Below are 15,625 nucleotides of genomic sequence, written 5' to 3'. Positions count from 1 at the left end.
ATTTATTTGAATAAATTAGGTTACAAATTTTATTATTTAGAGAAAGTTGTTTGTTGCTAAACAAATCGAGTACAAATCAATACAATATTTGAATAAATTAGCTTACAATTTTTATTATTTAGAGAAAGTTGTTTGTTGCTAAACACATCGAGTACAAATCAATACAAATTTGAAATGTGAGTTGTTTAACATTTACTAATTGAAAGTTAAATATATTACCACATGACGTTTGTGATCTCAATTGAATGTATTATTTGTTGATATATATGTGATTTTCTAATCATTTGTATTTTAAACAATTTATAAAATTACATACATATTAAAACTACAACTTGCAATTTTTATGTGTAAATGTAGATTGTTTATTCGATTTTATTATCGTTTACCATCTATTCGATTTAAAAGTAGATGATCTATCTTTTTTAAATGAAAAATTGATGTTTTGTGAGTGATCAATTTATTAAAATGACAATTATTTACCCTTAAATAATTCAAGTTAGAAAATAGCAAACATAACAACAAAATTGTTCTTCTCCTAGGTAGCTAGAAGGCAATAAAAAAAAATTGTCCAGCAATTATATCTACCTTACCCCAATTATATAAAATAGAAAATCACATAATAATTCAAGGGTATAATTGGAAAGAAACTTTTTGTAGACTTTTAATCCAAACACAAAATTACGTGGGAAACAATTAACCAAACACTTTATAAAAATAAACCCTAAATTACTAATCCTTGCATTACTAATCCATGTGTTATCAATCTTTGTACCAAACAAACAATCCTCCTCCAGCTGGAGCATAGATATAGATAATGTCCAGCTTATTGCAAATATACTCAACTCGAGTTTCATTTAGAGCCTTTGTGAGCAAGACTGTTGATTGCTTTCCTATATTCATATAACCAGTGAAAAGTTATCCTGAATCTTCTCACGAATAAAATGACAGTCAACCTCAATATATTTAGTTCTTTCATAATATATCGAATTTGAGGCAATATGAAGAGCAACTTGATTATCACTAATCACACCAAATTTTTCTCGGTGTATGATGCTTCAACCCAATTTCAATTAAAAAATAATGTATCCAAATGATTTCATTAGTAGATTGCCACATGTACTCAATTTTTGCACTGAATCAAGATATGACATTTTGTTTCTTACTCCTTTATAATACTATGTTCCTTCCAACAAAAACACAATAGCATGTAGTAGGTCTTCTATTATTTTTAGATCCAACCTAGTCAACATTTGCAAAAGACTCAACACGAGTATGGGCGTGATTCCTATACAATATACCAAGTCCATGAGCTCCTATCGCCTTTTAGTCTAAAAAGTATCATCAACTCAAATTTAATTTAATTGAATTTTTTTACGAATTAGTCTATTCTTTTATTTGTTTTAAAATATAATATTTTTAATTATACACATTCTTAATATAAACTCATCCCAAAAAATTTAAAATATTTAAATCTAACTATATTTGAAATGAAAAATAAATTATTTACGTTATCAAACTTTTTTGTAACAAAAACTAAAAAAAAAAAGAATAAAATTTAGCTAATTAATATATTCATAGACTTCACCATTTATCATAACACTAACTAAAGAAAATTTTACTTACTATACTAAAACAATAAAAGGCATATTTTTAGTTAACGGTCACTAACTAAAAATTATGTGTGAGTTTCTAAAAATGGATTCCAATCCTAAAAAAACTCGCTTAACCCATTAATTTACACGGTTTGTCTCTATATACATAGCAAAGGGCGAGTTGGAGTGTTAATCCATTTTTTTCTTCTTTGTTTGTTTTTGGTAAAATATGGGGATGAATTTTGATGATGAACAACTCATGATCTGTCTTCTAAAATTTGTTAGTGGTAGCTCTGTTCAATTTCAACTTGTCGACTTGTATGGCAACAATAAACCCTCTCAATTATTCGATACTACGACGACTACTACTACTGAATATCATGTATTCACTCAGTTAAAGAAGAAAAAAAAAGGGAATGGTAAGAACTTCAACAGGGGAATTGTTGGAGGTGGCGGCTCATGGAAAGGAATTGACAATAGTAGACCAGTTTACGACAAGAAGAAATCAGTTATTGGGTTCAAGAAAACTTTCCGTTTTGAGGAAAAAAATCATGTCTGGATTATGAAAGAATATCGTCTTTGTGATAAAATACTCAAGGCCTTAAGACTACGTGGTCATGCTCGACATGAAGAGGAATTTGTTGTATGTCGCATTACGAGGAGCGTCAATTCTTCTAAGGTTATCATCCCTTCAGATCACAATGTAGAGAATTTTCTTGATTCTCTACTAATTTCTTCATTACAATGTCAAGAATCCTTTGCTCAGAATCAATTTCAAGATTTGGGACAATCCTTTGCTCAATATCAGTTTCAAGAAAATCCAGATTTGGAACAATTAAGTACTGCTAATGTAATTCCATCTGATGAGTCAAACAGTACTTTGAATGGGAACCAAATTGGTCCAGTTAGTTTAGTGTTCAAAGAATCAAAATTGTCTGCTGCAATAGAAGAGGAATGCTCTGTTCCTGTGGTTAATCAAGAAACTCCCTCTGTTAGCTTACTCCCAATAGAAGAAGAATGCTCTGTTTATGACATTGCTACTTACCACAAACAACTTGATGCGTATGCTGCCTCTGTACTCGAATCAATGGTTCCGCAAGAAGATGAAGCTGATTCTATCCCACCATTTTACGAAAATTTTTATATCGGTTTTACAGATCTATGGAGTTAAGAGTTGGTGGTAGTTGATACAACTCAAGTCTTACAATTTTGTTTGCCCAATTGTATTTTATCTGTCAATGCACTTTCACTTTTCTTTTTACACCAGTCCCTTACTGGGTGGTTTATAATTACTTTTTTTAATAAAAATATTTCCTTTATACATGAAAAGAAAACTGCACGGTTTGGATTAAATAAATTAATAGAAATCTTAGTTAAGACTTAAGAGAAAGAGAATAGGCAAACATGCATTTTACTCTCGTGATGAAAACTTTGTTTGACATCTCGAAAATGATGTATTCCAATCTTATATATTAGTTTCTGAAATGTTGATAGTCGTAATGCTATAGTAATAAATGTGTAAGATTATCGCTTGAACAAATCTGTTGAATAACTATTTGCCTATTTCACCATTTTGTTGAAAATCATGCGTAAAAAAGTACTTAAGTGAAATATGTTTTGTTCAATCTCTTATGATAAACGTTCCTTCAATTGAGCTATGCAAGCAATACTATCTTCATACAATATTGTTGAAATCTTTGTTTTTAAAGAAAGACCTCATAATTGTAAAGTATGTTGAGTTATTGACCTTAACCATACACACTCTCGATTGCCTTTAAAATAACTGTTATCTCTAGATTCTCGAAGAAGTGACAATTATTATTATATTCATCGAACACCATGATATAAATGTACCTCCATATGTAAATAAATAGATCATGCTTTATGTGGGTTAGACAAATATCCACATCTGCATAATCAATCACCTCTAACGTGAATGTATAAGAATAAAACAATCTCATATCAATTGTTCCTCAAAAATATCTAAATATATTCTTAATCCTTTTCAATGTCTTCTTGTTGGAGAGAAGCTAAATCTCACCAATAAACTTATTGTAAAACAAATATATGGTGAAGGATAAAAGAGTATTTACCACTCCATCACAATCCTCATTAGTTTTTATTAACTCTATATTAAGGGCTACTACTTGTATGCAAAATTAAGGTGATAATATATGTAGTGATCAAAAAGAAAAGTTAAAAGGATCAAAAAGAAAAGTTAAAAGGATCTTGAAAAGAATATGTTGTACATTAATTTATTGAGTATTTATTATGGGATTTGGCTTCCCTCCATTACCCCTTCCCTCCATTTCGTCAAGTGCACATCTAGATGAGAGACATGTGTCTTATTTAAATTTTTAAGGTCAAGATTAACAAATATTATAAACATAGTTAAGTCAACCAATTTTGGAAAACTACTTCCTAAATTGATAAGAACAAGATATTTTCTATAAATTTGGCCAAATCCTTTATTATTATGTTTAAGCACTAAATTAAGGTGATATTTCATCTGCCGCCGGATTGATATCTTATTAAAAATAATTGTCTCATATTACTTGATCACTCACTAAATTAGGATAGAATTAATTAAAATTTTCCCATTTTATCCCTACAATCAGTATGACCTTTGGAAATTTGAACAATTCTCAATACTATAGCTATTCCTATACTCTATGTATTATTTTTCTAACTTATTTTATGTGCATTGATATGCATTTGAGTTTATTGATTTCCACATAGTCAATAAACTCAAAACATTATACAAAGCATATATTGGCTTTATTTCACTTATAATCTCACTCAAGCTTTGTTTATTACTCATAATAGTCAAATGATTAGACTATTTTTTGAAGCATTAAAACAATAAAATTTTAGTTACCATATTATAATAAAAAAAGGCACAAAAATTAGTTAACGGTAACTTTATATTATGTGTGAATTGTTGAGCGTTTCTTGTTTACACGGTTTCTCGTTAATTTTCTTTCTACAATATATATATATTATCTCTCTTCTTCTTCTTCTTCTTTCTTTTCTACTCCTCTGTTTTCTTTTCTTTTTCGATCAAATATGGGGATGAATATTGATGATGAACAGCTCCTTAGGTATCTTCTCAAATTTGTTACTGGCATGTCTGTTGAATGCGACGAAATTCGACTCGTAGATTTGTATGGGAACAAGAAGCCATCTCAGTTATTCGATACAACGGTGATTACTACTACTGAATATCATGTGTTCACTCAGTTAAAGAAGAAAAAAGGGAATGGTAAGAACTTCAACAGGGGAATTGTTGGTGGTGGCGGCTCATGGAAAGGAATCGACAATGGTAAACCAGTTTACAACAAAAAAGGATTAAAGATTGGGTTCAAGAAAACCTTCCGTTTTGATGAAGAAAACCATGTCTGGATTATGAAAGAATATCGTCCTAGTGATAATATACTAAAGGCCTTGAGACTACGTGGTCAAATTCGACATGAGGAGGAATTTGCTGTATGTCGCATTACTAGGAGCGTCAATTCTTCTCAGCTTATCATCCCTTCGGATCACAATGTAGAGAATTTTCTTGATTCTGTGCTAATTTCTGCATCACAATGTCAAGAAACTGTGGAATTCTTTGCTCAGAATCAAGAAAATCAAGATTTGGGACAATCCTTTGCTCAATATCAGTTTCAAGATTTGGGACAATTCAGTCCTGTTTTTGCTCAGAGTCAGTTTCAAGATTTGGAACAATTCAACACTACTAATGTAATTCCATCTGATGAGTCGAACAGTATTTTGAATGGGAACCAAATTGGTCCAGTTAGTTTAGTGTTCAAAGAATCAAAATTGTCTGCTGCAATAGAAGAGGAATGCTCTGTTCCTGTGGTCCATCAACAAACTCCCTCTGTTAAAGAAGTAGAATGCTCTGTTTATGACATTGCTACTTACCACAAACAACTTGATGCCTATGCTGCCTCTCAACTCAAATCAATGGTTCCTTACATTCCGCAACAGCAAGAAGATGATGAAGCTGATTCTATCCCACTTTTCTACGAAGATTTTTATATTGATTATACAGATCTATGGAGTTAAGAGTTGCTGATTGTTGATACGACTCAACTCTTAAAATTTTGTTTGCCGAATTGTGTATGGTTTTAATTTTATCTGTCAATGCACACTTTTCTTCTTACACCAGTCCTTTACTTTGTGGTTTAGAATTACTTTTTCATGAAAATATTTCCTTATACATGAAATTCAGTGCTGCTAATGTAATTCCAAGAAAATTGCACTGTTTTGATTAAAGAGATTAATGGATAGCTGCAAATCAAGGCCCATTAGCTCAGTTGGTTAGAGTGTTGTGCTAATAATGTGAAGGTCGCAGGTTCGAGACCATCTTGTCTTTTTACAAGTTCGTGATTAATTTAATTCAACATAACAAACAACCAAATCTGAATCTTAACTAGTTGCTAGTTGTGTATTTCATCTGTTAAATTATACGTAGTACTAATTTTCTGATTGTTTTCCTCTAGCTTTATTTTTGCTATTTTGTTGAATGATAAATCCTAGAAAGGCCATACCTTCAATCTATGTGCAGTAAGCCAGTAATATCTCCACACCATAAAATCCCCTTTAAAAAGTGTCCTGTGCCTGAAGCAACTAACTTTGCGGCTTTCTCTCATGGGAGCCAATGTGGTCCAATACGCTGCACATTACTCTTCCAACACCTTCTTCATTATCCGATTCATTGTCTTTGGGAGCTTGAAATGAGAAAAACTAATGCAAATCATCGACCTTTACCACAGCAAGGTCCTTAGTCAATGGCCACGGGATTTCATTTCCAACAGGAACAAGTACTGAAGTAGAGAGTAGTGCTTGTCGATCAAGTGGAGAATGGAACAGGGGAGGAGGGGCAGATGGTGAATAATGCTGCCCTGGCTGTTATGTTATTCGTCATCGAGAAGATCATTTTACTAATATCAATAGGAACCTGTGGCTGTGTCAAGGAAATTGCTTCAATAAGATTCTTTACTTCCTCTCCCCCTAATCGACTCAAATGATTGAATACGCTTTGCACTTAAAATCTCCAAGATACATACTTTCCTAAGCTGTCTCCAGAAGGAGAGAATGAAAGGCTGTTGTTATCTTAGAATCTGTACAGAAACAAGTTGTGGCCTATTAGCAAAAGATTAAGTCATGGGATTTCGTTACCTCTTTTGACACTTGTGGTGATGTTAACATAAACTTCAATCGAACACACCACGGCTAACTCTAGCCATGAACTCGACATTACAATTGAAATGATCAATGATCCTTTATAGCATAGGTATCGATCTTACAATGTTTGAACACAAGACACTAAACTCAAATAACAACTAAAGACTATTGTAGATCCCTCGATCAGGTCCCTTACTGCTTATGAGAATAGTGCTTTATTGAGAGAGATGACTTTTGCTTCGAACAAAAACAATCCAGCAGACTGCCATTGGCTGAGAGCTCTGCACCTAAGCTATCGGGCCCACATACTGCAGTAGGCGTAGCAGCTTTACAACTGCATTAACTCATCCTGGATAGCTCCTACTCGAGGGATCAGATCCCTCTACCAGATCTCATAGTTAGTTAGTTCATCAAAACATAGGAATGTAACAATCTAAGATCTAAAGTATCAGCTGGCCCTTTTTGTTACAGAGTTGCACCTCTGTTTTTTTATTGTCTTTTTTTCCTTCGTTGAATGAAAAAAATTCCGATTGGAATGTTTGTTTAATCTCTTCATTGATTTTATCAGAATGCAGTCCACCAAGACCAAGGTTCAATGTCTTAGTAGTGAAGGTCGTCTATCTATACAGAAAGAATCCATTTGATCAACAGAGTCAGCCAGTGAGGTAGTAGTGAAGGTAAAGGTGTATTTACAAGGTCGTTCATGTCATTTCTCTTTCTCTAATCATCGACAAATTTTGATTTCAGATTCTCATTTTGTTGCATTGTTTCAAAAATAATATTATAAGTAAAAATATTGTCAGCCACAATTTTATTTTGATTCCATCTTTTTCTCGTCGAGACAACTTGCGATCATTTGTTTCTCTTTTTTACTCGAGAATTTTAATCATTGGAACCAATCATTTTAACTGGTAATACGATCTAAGTTCCTTTTTAGTTCAGGAATAGATCTTACAAAGTTAAGACACAAAACACAACTTTCCGATGAACAAACTTAAGACTCACTTGATAACTCTATCAGGTCCCTTGTAGTTCTTGAAAGTTTATTCTTTTGCTCAAGAGAGAGAAAGCTGCTAATGCCAAAATTCTTAGACGTGTGTGTGTTAGTTTCTCGTCAACAAAGGTATAATATGCTCTGAGCGAAACAACCTAGTGTGATCTCATTGGCCGAGAGCTCTGTCCTCTTTTCCGTGCTCGCCAACCATAACAGAGTTGGCAGTTTTTACAGCTGTTCCACATTTGTCCTGGAACATGCGATACTCATGGGACCAGGGCCCATTGTTTGTTAAGATCATCAAAACTTCAGAGTTACACAATGTCAAGAAACTATGAAATTCAGTTCTGCTAATGTAATTCAATCTGATGAGTTAAATGGAATTTGAATGGGAACATTAGCCCAGTTAGTTTACTTGCAATAGAGGAAGAATGCTCTGTTCCTGTGGTTCATCAAGAAACTCCCTCTGTTAGTTTTGTCGCAAAAGAATCAAATGTGGCTGCTGCAAAAGAAGAAGAATGCTCTGTTCGTCCTGATTATGACCACAAAGAACTTGATGTGTATGCTGCCTTTGTACTTGAATCAATGGTTCCTTACATTCCAGAAGGACCAGAACCCCAAGAAGATGAGGATCAAATCCCACTTTTCTGCGAAGATTTTTATATTGGTCATACAAATCTGTGGAGTTGAGAGTACTCTGTGATGGTTGATACAACTCATTCTTTGAAGAATTGTATATGTTTTTGACAAGAAAACTGCACTGTTTGGATTATAGAGATTAATGGTTAGCTGCAAATCAACATTGAGCCCATTACCTCACTTGGTTAAAGCATTGTGCTAATAATGTGAAGGTTGCAGGTTTGAGACCAGCATGGGCCATCTTGTGTTTTATTATTTTCTCCTCAAGTGTCTCTGATACTTTCGGTTCAGTTCTCTTCACAAGCTTTGATTTTTTCATCATTTTCAACTTTTTTTCCAAGTAGAACTCATATTTAAACACTGAGATTTCAACTACAGCTTTTTATGCGTCTTAAATGGTAGTTATACCACTAAGGCTAACTGATCAGCTACCACTGCAGATTTATAACAACAAACGCCAAGAAAATTAGAGTTTGCATATTTGATGACTTCTGGTCAATGTAAACTAGAATGAAGGCTTGTTAAGCAAAACTATGACTGAGGCGAACTGTTGTTGAATACACTAAGTCCAGTGTTTAATTTAATTCAATATAACAAATAACCAAATCTTAATCTTAACTAGTTGGTATCACATAAATATAAATTTGAAGATAAAGACTGAAAACTTGAACTATTCACAGTTTACAGAAGGTGGGTTGGTGCTCTCACTAGTATATACACACACATACACAAAAATAGTATGAAGAGGTCAGAGCCAATGCCTGTTATCTCGAGTGTTTTCTTGTGATGTCTAATGGTCATTGCTAAGAGCTGCTTGTCTCCACCACCCACATTGACATCAGTTAGCTAATAAGAGACACAGCTAAATTGAGCTTCTCACGACAACGTACTGCTTTACAGGTACAAAGGAATAGCGCATTGATACCTAAGAGAAAAGCAAAGACAACATAGTGAGGTCCATGTAGTGTCTATTTCATCTGTTAATTTTTGACAAATTGCATTTTGGCATGTAAGTCCAAAATTAACTTCATCATATTCTAGATATCAAGAGTAATTAAGAACACATTGGAATCAAAACACGGCTTTCCTGATAGCACCAAATGAAACAAACACACAAAAAAAGTTGGAACTGGAGTTACGTTAGCTGATATGCAGAAGCCTAACTATGGACATCTAGATTCTACAAAGATTTACCAGTAATTAACTCTAACTATTGCTAGTAGCACTTACTTTATATCACTTATAATCAATATAGACAACTCAACCACAGAACTCCAAGGGGTTGAGGGCCATGATGCACACAAAAAACCTCATAATAAGTCCATCGTCTTCTTTTTTTTGGGATAACAGTGGTGTACGAGTCAGCTTGCATGACTATTCTATTAGGTAATGGCTACCTCCCCCACCACCAACACAAGTACCACGTTTGTTATTTCTGCTGGGATTTGAACCCTGATCTCCAAAATTTGCACTAACTTCATTGACCACTAGAGTGCCCTCCTAAATGTGTCTCTTGCTTACTTTTCTTTGATAATATTAGCAGTTTACCCCACACCAGTAATTGTCCCTCACTCCCCTAATAACAATTCAATGAATTCCTTTCTTTCCAGTTGAACCGACATGAGTGCATCATCCTTGACAATATTATCATCATAAAATCTGAAATACTAACAACTGCAATAACAAAATTGTGCAGAAGGAAAAGAAGAAGGTTGAGGGACTCTTTCAACAAAAAAAACCATTAATGCATGATTGCAACCCACCAACATGTACGCTAACCTAATGATGAAAGCTACTGTTCAAACAAGATGCAAAAAGTGTCTGTTGCTGTCAATTACTCATTATACAAATAATACATAAAAACCAGAGGGTAGAAAGAACAGATGGAGAGTTTGGGTGGACATTATAATTTAAAACAGCATATCTACAACAATGGACTATATTTCTTATCATGACTAATAATATAAATGAAGTGAAATATCTAAGAGTGGGTTCTAATTGACAGCACACACCTGCAATGGTAGGTCAAACAAGGTCACACTTATAAGTGAACTTTGAATTCTTAGCCTTCTTATCAGCTGCAGCGACCGTAGAAGCAGCTTTGGCAGCAGATTTGGCCAGGGCAGCGGACTTCAAAGCACTTTTGGGTTTCAGAGCCTTTCTTCTTCTTTTTTTCGGTGAAGTAAGAGGTTGTCTTAAAAGTCTTCAAGGAGATACAAGTAAATAGGTGATAACTCCAGAAATGCAAAAAACAAATGAGATCTTGGAGTTAGAACCTATAGCAAAAACTCAAAGTGGTTAAGCTAATCAAAGGAGCTAAAGAAGTCTTTAAGGGAAATCACATCATTTACAGACCACACAGTCCCAAAAGCATGCCCTACAGCATGAAGCCCTTCACTGGTTGCCTTAGCTGCTTCTTCTCCATATCTGTGAGAAACAAAATCAGTCGTCACAGTGCCTGATGTAGACATCACATTCTTTCCAGCTACTTCAACGGCATCACATATTCTGCCTATTAACAAGAATATCTGCATTAGGCTTCTTCCAAATTAAGTCATTAACTTGTAAACAAAAAACAATACTTGTGCCAAAGACAAATTGCATTGCTGTGAGATCCAGCCCATATACTTATATTGAAACCACCAAATATCATCTTTCAAGTTCACAATATACATTTGTACAAGCAAGATGTATAAAGTTGATGTTCTTGTCACCCTTATGCCACTTGGCATCCTGTATGAGAGGGTTGGGGGAGGAAGCAAGAGCCACCCAAACTTAAAACAATTACTCAAAGTAGTTTTACAGTTAGATGTTGAATTATGCCATACGAAACTCAAAAGTAAAACTTGTCTTTTCTCCTATCTCCTTGTCTTTCCCTTTGCATAGTTCTGTGCTCTTATAGATTATCATAAACAAAAGAAGAAAAAAGAGGAGGAGGAATTTCTATTCTCTTAATCCAAAAATATGGATCAGAATAGCCAAAGACAGAATCAAATAACCAAGGCTGATTTAGAAGAGGGAATGATTTTATTTTTTCTTGAGTCAAAGGTAACCAAGAATAGGGAATGATAACACTGTATGATGAATAAATGTTTTCCAGTTAAACTTAGTTCATTAACTTTAAGACAATTGATGAAAATCTATGAAGGTTTATTCTTTTCCCGTCAAACATGTCCTTGACCTATGAACCCTACACTGTCTAAACATGATGCCTTAGCTAATCCAGTTGACTGCATATAGGGATTATAAAGCTTGCCTTGAATTTCTTTGTTGAGACCTGAAGCAGTTGGGGAAGAAAAGGCAGAAAAGCAAATAGCATAACTTAGAGGCATACAAATTCCACAAAATTAGTTAGAACAGAGAAAAAAAAGACGTGACTTACTAAATCCATCAAGAGTGGCAAGAACCATTTCCCCTGGAAGGAGGCTAAAGAACTTTTTTCCTGCTTTGGAATTTGCAAGGGACCTAGTAAAGAATCCTGAAACCTTCACAGCTCCAGATAGGACCCCAACTGCCATTTTCTCCGTCACTATTGTCACTCTCTTAACACTGAAAAAAAACAGCCAACCAAATACGTCAAAACTATTACATTGACTATTCACATGAGTATCTAAGATCATCTTAATGGGACATTCATATCCATCAGCAAGAGGTAGCTTAAGAAAAAAGAATCCAGTTTAATGATATTGTCCCTTTCCCAGGAGTGGAAATAGATGAAAGCAAACTTTTTGTGCTGCTTATTCCCATACATATCTATTGATCATTAAAAATCTAACATGGCAGCTTTTAGAATTTATAGGCATTTGCAGTATCAAGGAACATCATCAGTAATAGAAACTCGTTACACTCAGAGAACCAAAATTATCTTGGTTCGATAGATGGACTTTAAGGACACATTATAAAAACTGATTAACAGTTTCAATACATTTATAGCCAAAACAGTTAAGAAAGTGATATCTTAACTTTCTTAGTCCAACAATTTCATTGGATTAGCAAAATCTCTAAAATATCGAGAACATTCCCATCATGCTATTCTGGCAAGTGGATATGCATCCCCTTCTTTCCACATTCAGAAACTTAGAAACCATTGTATCCTTGTATTTCTTGTTCTATATTTAGGGTAATCCCAACGCAGACCTTACCCCTACGTTGGTAAAACAGTCAAGTGATGTATAAAAGAGTCATAGTCGATATTACCTTGTAATGACTAAAATTAGAAATTTCACTCCAAATGACATCTGTCCCATCAATATCCTCTCACTCAATGAATGTTTGTCACAAGAAAACAAAAGAGAAAGACTAGTGTGCACGAAAGAATAAGGCTAAATTTTTCTAATTCGACACTTTCACAATCACACCTTCAACTGGCATTGACTCATCCCAATCGTTTAAATACTAAAGGCTGTCACCTATTAATGTGGATGTGGGGCTACGTAAAATCTCCTCTACTTCAACTTGCCTGCATTCCCATGTGAAGAGAACAAACAGAAGCACTTCCCTTCACATTCTACCTTCATAGCCCATTTAAGAATTCAACAGGTAGTTTCACTATACTAGACCTTACTTTGCAAAACAGTCAAGAACTCAAAAGATAGCTTATCAAAACGATAAACAACAACAGCAAAACGAAGATATTTAGCTAATCATCAAGCCAGCCAAGCAAACAAAAGCAAAAGTCCACCAAATCCTAGAAAGGTCATACCTTTTGATCCTCTTCAACGTCTCAGGACTGACCTCAGTCTTCGAACCTGTCTTAAACCTATTCTTCAGAACCTCATTCCCCCTCTTCAATCTATCTGCAGTAACATCTCCACACCACAAAATCCCCTTTATGAAGTGTCCTGAGCCTGAAGCAACTAACTTTGCCGCCTTGGCATTGTACTCCTCCACATTGGGCGCCAATGTGGTCCAATACGCCGCACATTGCTCTTCCAACACCTCCATCTTCTTCTCCGACTTTAAATCCGCCGGTGACAACTCCTTCGCCACCGGTCCACCCAATACCACCGCGGCCTTTTCCTCCACTTTCTGCACCGCAAAATTGCTGTAATTTTCCAAAATACCATCCAGATCCTTCAATAATTTCTCCTGTCCCTTGGAAACAATCGTCAAACCATAATTCAACAAATCACTGACTGATTCTTTATCCGATTAATCATCTTTGGGAGCTTGAAATGAGAAAAAGTAATGCGAATCATCGAGCTTTACCGCAGCAAGGTCCTTAGTCAACGGCCACTGGATTTCACTTCCAACACAAATAAGTAGAGCGACGATATTATTCCCTTGTCGGAGACGATGTAGAAATAAATCGCCAGTGGCGAGTTGAATGGAATAGTGCTTGTCAATCAAGTGAAGAATGGAACCGGGGATAACGAGAAGGGTTTCAGGAGGGGAAGATGGTGAGTAATGTTGTTCTTCAGGGGTAGTCTCGTCATTTTGAGGGAAGAGATTTTCTACAAGGTCGTTCATGTCGATGGTCGGGTAAAGGTTTTGGCGAGAGGTTGAAAAGGGGAAAAGGGTATTTTGGTCAATTAGTAGTTGTGGATACATTGAAGAGGAATTAGGGTTTTTGGAAGCCATTGAAGTAGCAGGAGTGATCAAAGTGAAGTTGGAGTTGGAGTTGAAGTTGAAGTTGAAGTTGGTGGTTGGCAATATTAGAATTTCGCGCGCAAGCACCCATATTTGTTTCCTTTGATTCAACTGTATTCAATATAAGTGTACTTGGACTTGTTAGCAAGTGTATTTATTTCTTTTGTCAATCAATTATTCAAAATAGGTGTACTATTGTAAAATGAGAGAAATATATAAATAATGAATAGGAAATGAAGACAAGATATGGGACACAATGCAATTTTTATTACTTTCTTCTATGCTTTTAATGGTATTAGTTCTCGAAACGTGTGTTATAAGTTTGTCTTCTATTACTATATAAATTTTGTATTGTGGGTGAAAAAGATATGGTGCTTTTCTAATGGAAAAAACTCAAATACATCCTCCAAAAGCAATTAAAAAAAGATGAAGACACTCAATCAATATCAAGGAGAATTCTTTTTGCATTTATATTACAGAAGATCTTGAAATAAAAAAATATTCTAAAGTTTCTGTCATCATTTTCTCTTATAAATTCAACTTGCTAATTATATTTATATCCTAAAGATGAAAGGTATGAAAAATACACAAATATAATAACCAATTAGAAAGTTATATTATAAAACTCAAAAAATGAAAATATCAATGAATACAGTTGAGTTAGATGCAGTCACGATAAGACGTACGCGCTTAACCGCCTGTATCAGCATATACAATCATGTGAATACACAAATATTACAAGATAATTTTACATGCAATACAACATACAGTTATCCGACATTGAATACATTAAAACCAAATTTATACGTATAATTTGGGGTGTTAAATGAACGGGTTAGTTGAAATTGGAGATATTAAAATGAGTTGAAATAAAAATTGGGTTGGGTCCTGACCCGCCCAAGTTTACTTTGGGCTCAAATGGGTTGGACTCATATGGGTTGGATCTTTACCCACCCAATTTGACCCGCTTAAACTCAATAATTTTAATATATTATTATTTAAATTTTATAACCACAATTTGAATTTAACTCAATTTTTTTTTTAAAGTTACAAATTGATAGATAAATCCTAAAAGATATGAAATAGATAGTAATTAATACCTTCAATATTGAAACATACGTTACATCAATACAAAGAAAAAATCTTAACACGAGTTGAAATTGGAGATTAAATTGGGCTCAATTGAGGATTCTCTGAAAATGGGTTAAGGGTTGAATGAGTTCATGAGATTGAACCCAATTCAAATTATCTTGAGCTCAATCCTTAAAATTCTGGACGGATTAGGCAGATTACCTATAATTGGACTTAATAGCGTATTGGTAGTTAGTTATAGATATGCATTAATTTGAATTGAAAAGATCTGGTATACAATTTGTCTCGTATAGGACTCTTCTAGGTATAAAATTTGTGTCTTTGTAGGAGTTAACCACATCTCCATACACACTGCAAGCATGCAACCAACTGATAACCCTGGAGTGTCTCTGGCTACATGTTTGCTCACACAAGATAACTATTCGACATGGCGGAGGGCCATGAGAAATGCCTTGTTAGTCAAAGTTAGGCTTTGTTGATGGTAGTCTTTCGCGACCAACAACAAGCTCTACAAACGAAGCTGCCTCGA

General features: G+C 34.4%; 1 pseudogene; it reads right to left on the bottom strand.

The window, feature by feature from the left end:
* Positions 1–10,440: 10,440 nt before the first annotated feature.
* LOC125825162 (protein EARLY-RESPONSIVE TO DEHYDRATION 7, chloroplastic-like) lies at positions 10,441–13,995 on the bottom strand (annotated as a pseudogene).
* Between the last annotated feature and the right edge of the window lie 1,630 nt (positions 13,996–15,625).

The sequence above is a fragment of the Solanum verrucosum genome, unplaced genomic scaffold (genome assembly GCF_900185275.1).
Source record: "Solanum verrucosum unplaced genomic scaffold, falcon-dt-bn FXZP01000113.1, whole genome shotgun sequence".
NCBI classification, from domain to species: Eukaryota; Viridiplantae; Streptophyta; class Magnoliopsida; order Solanales; family Solanaceae; genus Solanum; species Solanum verrucosum.
The sequence above is the reverse complement of the archived record's forward strand: the minus strand, read 5'-3'. Positions and strand labels throughout refer to the sequence as shown.